Consider the following 10,454-nt stretch of genomic DNA (forward strand, 5'->3'; position numbering starts at 1 on the left):
AAGTAAACATTCATTACCAATATATCGCCCAAATTATTAGAAAAAAGAAAAATGTTATATTTAGAGAAAATATAAGCATTTTAGACAAAACGAGTTTTTAAATCTTAAAGTAAAAAAAATCAATTCAAATCTATTTATATTTTTAACATCTAACAATTCAATAATTTTTTCAAAAATTGCGTTTTTACAGTTTTGCAACCATGTCAGATTTTTTTTAAATAAACAATAAACATCTAGATGTTTATGGTTTATTTAAAAAAAAAGTGTTAACCAAATCCTTTGGGAATTAGAGGCTTTTTTCATTAGTTGTAACATCTGACCATTTAATTAATTTTTAAAACAAAAATTTTCACAACACTGCATAAATCGATTTAAATATTAATTGTTAATATCTGGACAAATAATTTTTAAAATCTCTTAGGAATTTCAGGAGATACGGACATTATATCGATTAAATAACAGCGGGCTGCAAGGTTGAATGTGGCGGGGCCATATTCTGCCAATAGGCTGCCACCGAAGATGGCCGATTGATTCTGATTGTCTAATTTTTGACGTACATTAAATATGACAATAGTGATGTTAATGACATTTTAACTATCGTATTTAACGATTATCGTTTTTAAGTTCTCTTTGGGTGGACAACAAGCCAAGCCTCATGATTTTCTTCCAATTTAAAGTTTTTAAGTAATTTTATAGCTTTTTCTAGTTTTTTTGGAATCCTGGGTTAATAAATTATTTTACAAACGTGCCAACATCGAATCATCGTGCAACTACATAGAGCAGTAGACAGGTAAATTTCAATTATGACATACCTAAGTGTTTTCTAATAATGCATCTTGGATTTATTATACAGTGTGGTGACGTTAACTGGAAAAATTCAGTTAAAAGTAATCAAAATTTATCTCGCAAAATTCCTGAGACCCGCCGTTTTTTGTTTATTTTTTTAACATTTCAAGATAGTTTTTGTATTTTTTCACCTACAGGGGGGGGGGTCGAAATTAACCCCAACTTTTTTTTTCAAATGGAAAGCCACTTTTTTTAAACTCTCATTGAAAAGAGCCCTTTTTCTTGATTAAATTGGCCTATTTACTTTTGTGATTATCTAAAGGAGAAATACGAAAAAAAAATAAAAACCATTAAATTATTAAAAGTTGTGTTTAATGTATAAGATGCTCAAAATGAGCACCATTTACTTGTTGGCAAAGCCCAAGACGATAATAAAATTCATTTCTGACATTTTCTAACACTTCTAGAGATATTTGTCGAATTTCTTGCCTAATACGTTCTTTGAGTTCGTCTAGGTTTCCTGGTTTGCTCATATAAATTTAACTTTTCAAATGTCCCCACAGAAAAAAATCAAGTGGGGTGAGATCGGGAGAACGTGCCGGCCACTCGATTGCACCCCTTCTACCAATCCATCTGTTTGGAAAATTGTCATCTAAATACTGGCGTACATTACGGGCATAATGTGGGGGAGCACCATCTTGTTGCATCCAGATTCTTTCATCATACAAATCTGGATCGAACTGACTCGGATATAAGGCACGTAAGACTGGAACTAGTTCATGTTCAAGAAATTCTAGATATCTTTCCCCATAAAGTATCATTGAAGAATATGGGCCTATAACTTGCCTGCCAATTATGCCAGCCCAAACCAAAGTTTACTGAATAAAATACAAGTTGCTTCACTCGGCTCCACGCGCCGAATTACCTATTCACCGCCCCTCACTTCATTTGCCGGGCGACGCTCCTATAATCGAATCTGTTGGGTTACACAGTGAGTAGAGTTTAAATCGTTTTGATGTGCGAGCGTTTTATTACTAGTTGTACCGGGTGGACTCAGTGGACTGGCAAATTATTATAATCTATTATATTAAAATGTCGCCTTATTGTTCGGTAGACAGTTGTTTTACAAAGCGTGGAAGTGGTTTAATGTTTTTTAGATGTCCGGAAAATGAAAATAGGTAAGTACATTGGAATTAGTTGTTTATTAAATTCATGATTACATTCCTAGTTACTTTAACTCTGGAAAGGTATTTTGGGATTTACTGGCGAACATAGATATGCCGATCTTACTCCGGAACAATATTATAAAAGGGTTAATATCTGCAGCTTGCATTTTGCGGAGAGCAGTTTTATGTCCCCTTCAAATCAACGTCTTAGACCCGACGCAATTCCTACATTGTTCCTGACCGCATCGACAAGTATATTTTATGTTTTCTTCTAATTTGTGCACTTAATAATGGCAATATGTATTATAGAAGGTACCTTTTAATATTTGCAATTTTTTGGTGTGTAGGGAAATCAGAATTATTTACAAATTTACGTACTATTTTTCCAGGCACAGATAATTCTAACATCATTGCAAGTCACACATTAAGGAATTAGGAATTCAGTAACGCTTCCGACGAGAATTAATGCGAAAATAAACGATCATGGTGCATTCTTGTGTAGTAAAGAGAGTAGAGCATTAAAATCCAAATTTCATCGGTAAGTTTATTTGTTTACGTTTAAACAGCAAAAGACTTTTGTATTTTTACCACCAGCGTCGTCACATGAAAAATATTACGGTTAATTAATTATGTAATGACATTTTTCGCCTCTATTTAAAATTGCACAAGAGCGACGAAAACAACACGTATAGATATATAGAAAATTATTTGTACACTACACAATCCTTTCTCCATCCTTTTCTCTCTTACTACTAATTTTAAAACAATAAAATTCCACATTATTGCGCTGGTTATGAATGAAACATTACGTTTATTACTTATAATGTCTTTGGTAATGCTATTATTAGTCTGAATAAATAACAAAAACGTCAAAAAGTGTAGTAATCAATCATTTAAAATTCAAACATGTCATTACTTAGTAGTTATGTCTATCTTTAGTTGTTAAGTTTAGTAACAGTAATATATGCATTTTTTCACACAAACTTTTGACTTTGATTTAAAAATAAATCCTAATGAAACCAGTCATACCAAAACAACCTTTAATAAGATACCTAAGTACCTAATTATTAACAAAAAAAAAATTTAATCATTTAGTTCTTGAATTAGGTTAACTTTGATAATGTAAAATTTATTTAGTTTGGTGGTTATAAAAACAAATAAGTTATAGTATTATCAATTTACATATTTTTTCCAAGTAGGTACATTAAATAATAATTTTATTCCAGATAATAAAGTTATTATAAAATCGTGCTCCGTCTTCCCCTACAGTTCGAATTAGACGAAACTCGTAAAATAATAGGTATCTTTTACCAGAATTCCCCTTTACATTTTTTGCTAGTTCCCCGTTGGCGAGGAGCTCGGCGGCCTGCCTTTGAGATCGAAAGATAAAAGGTTTTTCGCCGAGTGAAGCAACTTGTATTTTATTCAGTAAACTTTGCCCAAACATTAGTTTTCTCGGGATATTGTGTATTAGTTTCCCTTACCCAGTGTGGGTTCTCATCAGACCAGTAGCGACAGTTCTGCTTATTAACATGGCCATTTAGGGTGAATGTAGCCTCATCAGAAAAAAGGATCCACTCCGAAGATATGCGATTTTGGTCAATGGCGTTCATCATTAATTCACAGAACTGAACTCTGCGATCTGGATCGTCTTCCAATAACTCTTGAACGGGTTGCATTTTATAAGGTCGTTTGTTTGCACTTTTTAAAATTTTTAGCACATATTTATGATGAATAGAGTTTTCGCGAGCTACTCTTCTGGCTGCAGTTACCGGATTTTCTTCCTAACAATACATTTAATTGGGTGTTTTCATCGATTTTAGAAGACCTTTGTCTTGAAACATCCCTCACGTGCCCAACTTCTCGAAATCTGCTTTCGATTTTACTAACTGTACCTTGGTTAAAAGGTGGCAAATCTGGATATTTCTGCCTGAATAAGTGGACAATCTCTAGCTGAGTACGACTTTTGTCCCCATAACCAATCATCATTAAGATTTCAATCTTGTGGAATTCGGATAAATAAGGCATTTTTTCAATATAAGTTAAATTATTTAACAGCTGGTTGAAATTCACTTTAACAGTGACACTACAACAATGTCAGGAAATGTCTCGATACCAATAAAATAAACAAACACGCCAAAAATTTACCAACACAAAATATTTCGAGACTTTTAATAATGTAATGGTTTTTTTTTTCGTATTTCTCCTTTAGATAATCACAAAAGTAAATAGGGCAATTTAATCAGGAAAAAGGGCTCTTTTCAATGAGAGTTTAAAAAAAGTGGCTTTCCATTTGAAAAAAAAAAGTTTGGGTTAATTTGGATCCCCCCTGTAGGTGAAAAAATACAAAAACTATCTTGAAATGTGAAAAAAAATAAACAAAAATCGACGGGTATCAGGAATTTTGCGAGATAAAATTTGATTAGTTTTAACTGAATTTATTCCAGTTAAAGTCACAACACTGTATATTATATTTTCCAGGATATATAGATTTAATCCTATTGTGAACATATCTATGTCACTGTTCAATTTAACTTTTTGTTACAATTCAATTTTAATTCTTGAACCTTCACTGGGAAAATATCAAGTATTTTCTTTTCCTTGTCTTCATCTAGATTATGAAATTCATGCAAATATCCTTTATGCACTAGTTTGTATATTAGGAATTGCCCAGACAGTCACAGAAATCATAGATTTTTTTAATTGCCATTGAATCCATCTTTACAAAAATCTTGTCTGTCATACAAGTCCGACTAAAAATGTCACCAATTATCGAGTTTGCTCCAAACACTTTTTTGGTTCTTGAGTAGAAATGATATTCACATGGAGTAGAAACGCAACACCTATTTTTTCAATTTAAAGAAAATTATAACACATCCAGATTGACATATCCTTCTCAAAAACTGATTTCCCTAATCAACTTAATCCACCTTAAGTTATGCACATTTATAGTAGTAGGTAGCCGTAGTCATTTAGAAAAAGTTTTGCTTGATTTACAAATATTCAAAGGATAAAGTATATAGATAAAATATAGTAAATGTTATGCTTTTTACAGTCTTATTTTATTTACTGACCCATAATTAAAATCATGTTATTAGCTTAAAGTAAAATTATAGACTAATATAAAATCCTCTAAAGTATTATTTAGAACCTTAATAGTAATCATAACTAAAGTGATAATCAATACTTACTAATAATAAAGACTTATGTATTTTGGATCATTAGGATGACATACCTATTAGGAGATTTAATTTTAACCCGACAACACACTGTCTTAATCTGTTTTCTTATGTTTCATGTTCCATACTTATTGGGGGACAACCCCACACACTTGTGACATCTTTACCCGATTGTGACTAACCAAAAATCAAAAGTCATATTTTGTTTTTATTTGCTTATACTAAAAAAATAAAATGGAAAAAAACATGCACATTAACTTGTACATGTGTATTTGTGTTATATCTAGTCATTATTAATTAACTTATTTACAATGAGAAGCCAGATTTATTTTCAAGAGATAGGTTCAGTTTCTGTCTTTATAAGAGTTTATATTTTGTTTTCCATAATATGTGGATATATATTATTTTGTTAGATACAATTGTAGTTATAAATGGTTAAAAAATATATATGTTTAATTTTTTATTTAGGTATGTTTGTCACATGTTTCTTATAATGTCTTATACACTTATGGAAACAAAAAAACGCAGGTAATTTTTTCTGAAAATCCAGAAATTAGGATTTTCAGTTAAAATATGCTTTATACCTGCAACAATTCTATTTTTTACATAAAAAGGTCTTATTAATACCATATACCATACTTACAGTTTGCAGTATTTAATTTAGAATATATTGTAACTTTTTTATGTATTTTAAAACCCTTTTGTATAAAGTCTCTGCCCGCCAGGTCGTGTATTTTGGTAGGCAAAAAAAACACTTCGATAGCTTAGCTATTATTTAATATAAATAAACACTGCTGGTTCAAAACGGCTCTAACATGGGTTGTATATAAAATTAAACGTGTTTTTGTGGTTTCGATAATATGGTTACAGAGTCGCGCCAGAGGGACGCACACTGACTTTTTTCCATTGCGCCCTCTGGTGGCGCTTATCAAAATGAAATTGGGCGGCGTTGCCGTAGTTAACAAAAAGAATAGTTTAAATAGAATTTTTACATTAAAGTCATATTCGCTCCCTTGAAAGGTTAGACTTTCAAAAGATATATAAAATTAAATTATTCTAAATAAAATACTTAATTCAAATAAGCACGTATGGATAAACACAAAAATGACTAGTATAGTTCTTAGTTTTTAGCTGGTAGGAGAGCAATACGTGCCACGGCACGTTTGAAAAAGTCATTGCTTATCCGCAGGCTGACTACACGAGTGACGTTGTCCTTTTTAGGATGGAGGGCTTCAATCCGGGGCAAAGGCCAGTTCATCGGTGGACGTTGTCCTCCTTTAGTAGTACTAGAGAACCAATGTGGAGGTTTGAGGATGTGGTAAATTGCCACTTGTTGCGTTGTTGCAAATGATGTAGATACTCCTGCACCCATCTTGACCAAAAATGCTGACTAAGCATTTGCAAATGCTGATAGCGTTTGACATGATTCACGGGCATCTTAGTTTGGTCTTGAGAAGGTAGAGCGGTGAGTTGCTGCCCAATCAGGAAATGTCCAGGGGTTAAGACTTCTAGACCATTAGGATCGGACGACAAAGGAAATAGGACTCTCGAATTTAATATTGCCTCAATCTGAGTTAATAAAGTATAAAACTCTTCATACTTTAACCTAGTTCCATTCAATACGCGTTTAATTTTGTGTTTACATGACTTCACAGCCGCCTCCCACAAACCGCCAAAGTGTGGGGACCTCGCCGGAATAAAGTGCCAATTGATTCTCGAGTTCATCAAATAATTTTTCAATTGAGACGATGCCAATATATCGTTTATTCTTATGAGTTCATTGTTACACCCAACAAAATTTGTAGCATTATCCGAAAATATGTCTGTGCATAAACCACGCCGTGACACAAATCTTTGTAATAAGCTTAAAAATCCTTCAGCAGATAAATCTGAAATAAGCTCAATATGAACTGCCTTAGTGGCAAGACAAATGAATATACAAATGTACGATTTAATAATTTTATTTGTGCGCGTTTTTCCATCTTGTTCAAAAGGCTCTGCGTAGTCTACTGCCATACATAAAAATGGTTTAGTTGGCGTTACTCTTGCGTCCGATAAATCAGCCATTTTCGTTTCCAAGAGTTGAGGCTTAGCCTTAAAACAAGGAACGCACTTTGTGATAACGTATCTCACGATTTGTTTGCCATTATAGGCCAATACGTTTGACGAACGTGAAAAAGGGTTGTTTGAATACCTGAGTGCAAACATTTTAAATGTTCATGGTCGATGATAAGCCTTGTAAATGGATATTTACCAGGTGGGAGAATAGGATGTTTTGCTTGAAGAGATAATTGTGAATGTCTTAATCGGAACTCTAAGAATTCCCTCAGAATCGAGAAAGGATCTAAGGATTTTAATTTGCTTTTTGGTGAGACCGATTTGCCGCAGCTTAGGGACTGGATTTCCCTTTGAAAACATTGAAGCTGAGCTAATTTTATCAATCGATTAATGGTACTAATAATGGTTTATTTCGGAAATCGTTAAATTTCCATAATTTTTTTTGCCTTTTAAGTTGTGAATGAATCTCACAATAACTGAAAACTTGAGTTAGTCGAGAGAAGGACGAGAAAATATATCAAAGTTTAACAAGACAAACAAAGTTAAACGTTTAACGAGATGGATTTTGTCTTAGCTTCAGGAAGCTGTACATTAAGTTTTGAAAAATCTATAGTTTCAGGCCAATGTTTAGAGGGAGAACAAAGAAACTTAGGACCATGCCACCTTAGATTGGATTTAGATATATCAGCAAGTCTTGCACCTCGGGAAATGATATCCGCGGGATTGATACTTGAGGAAACGTAATGCCAATTATTAATGTTTGTCATTCGTTGAATTTCTGCGACTCTATTTGACACAAATGTCTTCCAGTTACGAGGCTCGCTATTAAGCCAAGCAAGAACAATTGTAGGGTCCGTCCACAAGAAAATATTATCGATTTGGATGGAAAATGTTTTTAAACATTTGGAGACAAGTTGAGCGAGTAAAAAACCACAAAGTTCGAGACGGGCTAGTGAGATTGCCTTGAGAGGAGCTACTCGGGATTTAGCACACAAAAAGTGCGATTCAATATTATCAGTTGCATCCATTGAACAAAGATAAATGCAACATGCATAAGCATAAGCACCAGAACGGCAATACGAGATTCTATACCCAAATCTTAAAAAATTAGAACACAAAGCCATTCTTTTAACCTCCGAGATTCGTTTATCGATCGATAATTTTTTTAATTTATCGCAATAATAAATAAAGTGAGGGTCTTTGCAAAAAGGACATGTGATGGACCTTTTATATTCAGTATTGCAAGAACTGAGAAATGAGCCTAAATATGAATGATCTTTTTTAAAAGACTTAGTCGACGACTTTTGTGTGAACTGCCTCTAAGAGCTGACATCGCTGTAAGAGAAATTCATTAAAATGATTTATTTTTGGAGAGGTTATATCTTTACTAAATATTTCCCACTCTTTACGCGAGTTAAAATCTAATTTATTGGTTAATAAAAATATTAAGATTGTGTTCCATTCACCTACATTTTCTCCTATCGATTCCAAAGAACGATAATTTTTTAAGAATGTGCTTAGAAATTGTCGTAATGAAGCATGCGATTAGATGAGCATTGAAGATTAAAAATTTCACGAATGTGCGAATTGATAAAGATTTTTCTAATTTCATAACGTTTGATTAACAACTCCCACGCTGTGTTGTAATTGGAATCCGATACCGATAATGATGCTAAAATATTAGCCGGTTCTCCCTTTAATGACCCCTTTGAGTAATAAAACTTTTCAACATTTGATAATGTTTTGCTGTCGTGAACAAGCGCACGAAACACGTCTGAAAATCCCTGCCAATCCCCATAAGAACCTGTGAATTCCGGTAGACGCAATTGTGGCACTTTGGCTGTAACACTTGGCAAACGTGGTGTCGTTTACGCGATTATTTGTGACGTCAGCTGTACTGTGCATGAGAGCGTCATCTTCCCGAGCAGCCGCGGCTTTCAGAAAGTCTTGTGCTAATCCCATGGCGTCAAAATATCGGTTTTCGAAAACTGCGTCTCCTGCTCGGCGTCGTTGAATTCATCGGGACAATCATTCAAGTAGATTGCCCCACCTAGGCACGTAATAAGACATTCGTTTTGCACCGTGAAATGAAATATAATGTAAACATAAGTATTATGTATCGAGAAAATACTTTATGCTTATAAAAATCGAGAATCAAATGTAAACCCTTATTTTGCCAAAAAATGACAGTTGCGAAAACTCTCCGTCGTGAAATCGTGTAAAACAACAATATAAAAATGGCTACCGTGGTACGAGCAGAGCCATCTTTACTCTAGCCGCGAACATCGCAACACCGCGAACCGCTTATGCTTCCGGATCGATTTAATAGCCATATTTAACGGGACTCGGCAATGATTTTAAGTTTTTTTACTAACAGAAATGCCCGTTTTATTGAAGGCATTATGCTATTCATTGGAAAATAGATTTGATATGATTTTTTAACTTTATTTTCATAATATCAAGATTATATCCCAATTTATACAACCAAAAAAATATTTACCTCTGGATGTTTACTTATTATTGATCAAATATTTTTTTTGGCTTTTTTTGAATAATAATTCTACATATGGTAAATAAATGGTGGATACAAAATGTTAAATTGTAAATTAACATGCAAAGCCTGAATTATTACATATTATACATTGTGGTACATAATAAATGTGAAACAATGATTGTTTTAAATTGAAAGTTAAGTATCATCAAAAATGTCGTCAAAAACACTTACAGAAATAAGTATGAGATTGAGTGATTCTGAACACAAAATAGCCAGTATACAGGGCAGATGAAAGCATATTATCAGTTTTCTTAAAGTAAATATAGGTAGATATGGTTGCCTCCATCTATAATCCGTTTTGGTCACCTGTCAAAAAGCCAGCTTTTGACTAGTCAAAGAATGGAAATAGCAGGTGGATGGCAACCAGTTTTTTGACAGGAGACCAAAACGAATAATTATCGATAAAGGCAACATTATATTATATATTTTTTATAGGTAGATATGTTTGATATCGGTTTGATACCTTTGATACCTCTATAAAATTCAAAGAACAGTTTTCACTTGAATTTTCAACATCAAAAAAATTAAAAAGAAGAAGAAAAATGGAAGGTCCTTTTTTATTTATTTGATCAATTAAAAGTAAAAGCCTGTTACAAAGATTGTTAGTTTTCTCAGATACGTCCTCATTTGAGTCCTCATTATTATAAGAATTGGCTAATTCCGAGGCTGATTCCAAATCCCAATTATTATTAATTAAAATAATGCCTCTCT

Source organism: Anthonomus grandis, chromosome 1 (assembly GCF_022605725.1).
Source record: "Anthonomus grandis grandis chromosome 1, icAntGran1.3, whole genome shotgun sequence".
Taxonomy (NCBI): domain Eukaryota; kingdom Metazoa; phylum Arthropoda; class Insecta; order Coleoptera; family Curculionidae; genus Anthonomus; species Anthonomus grandis.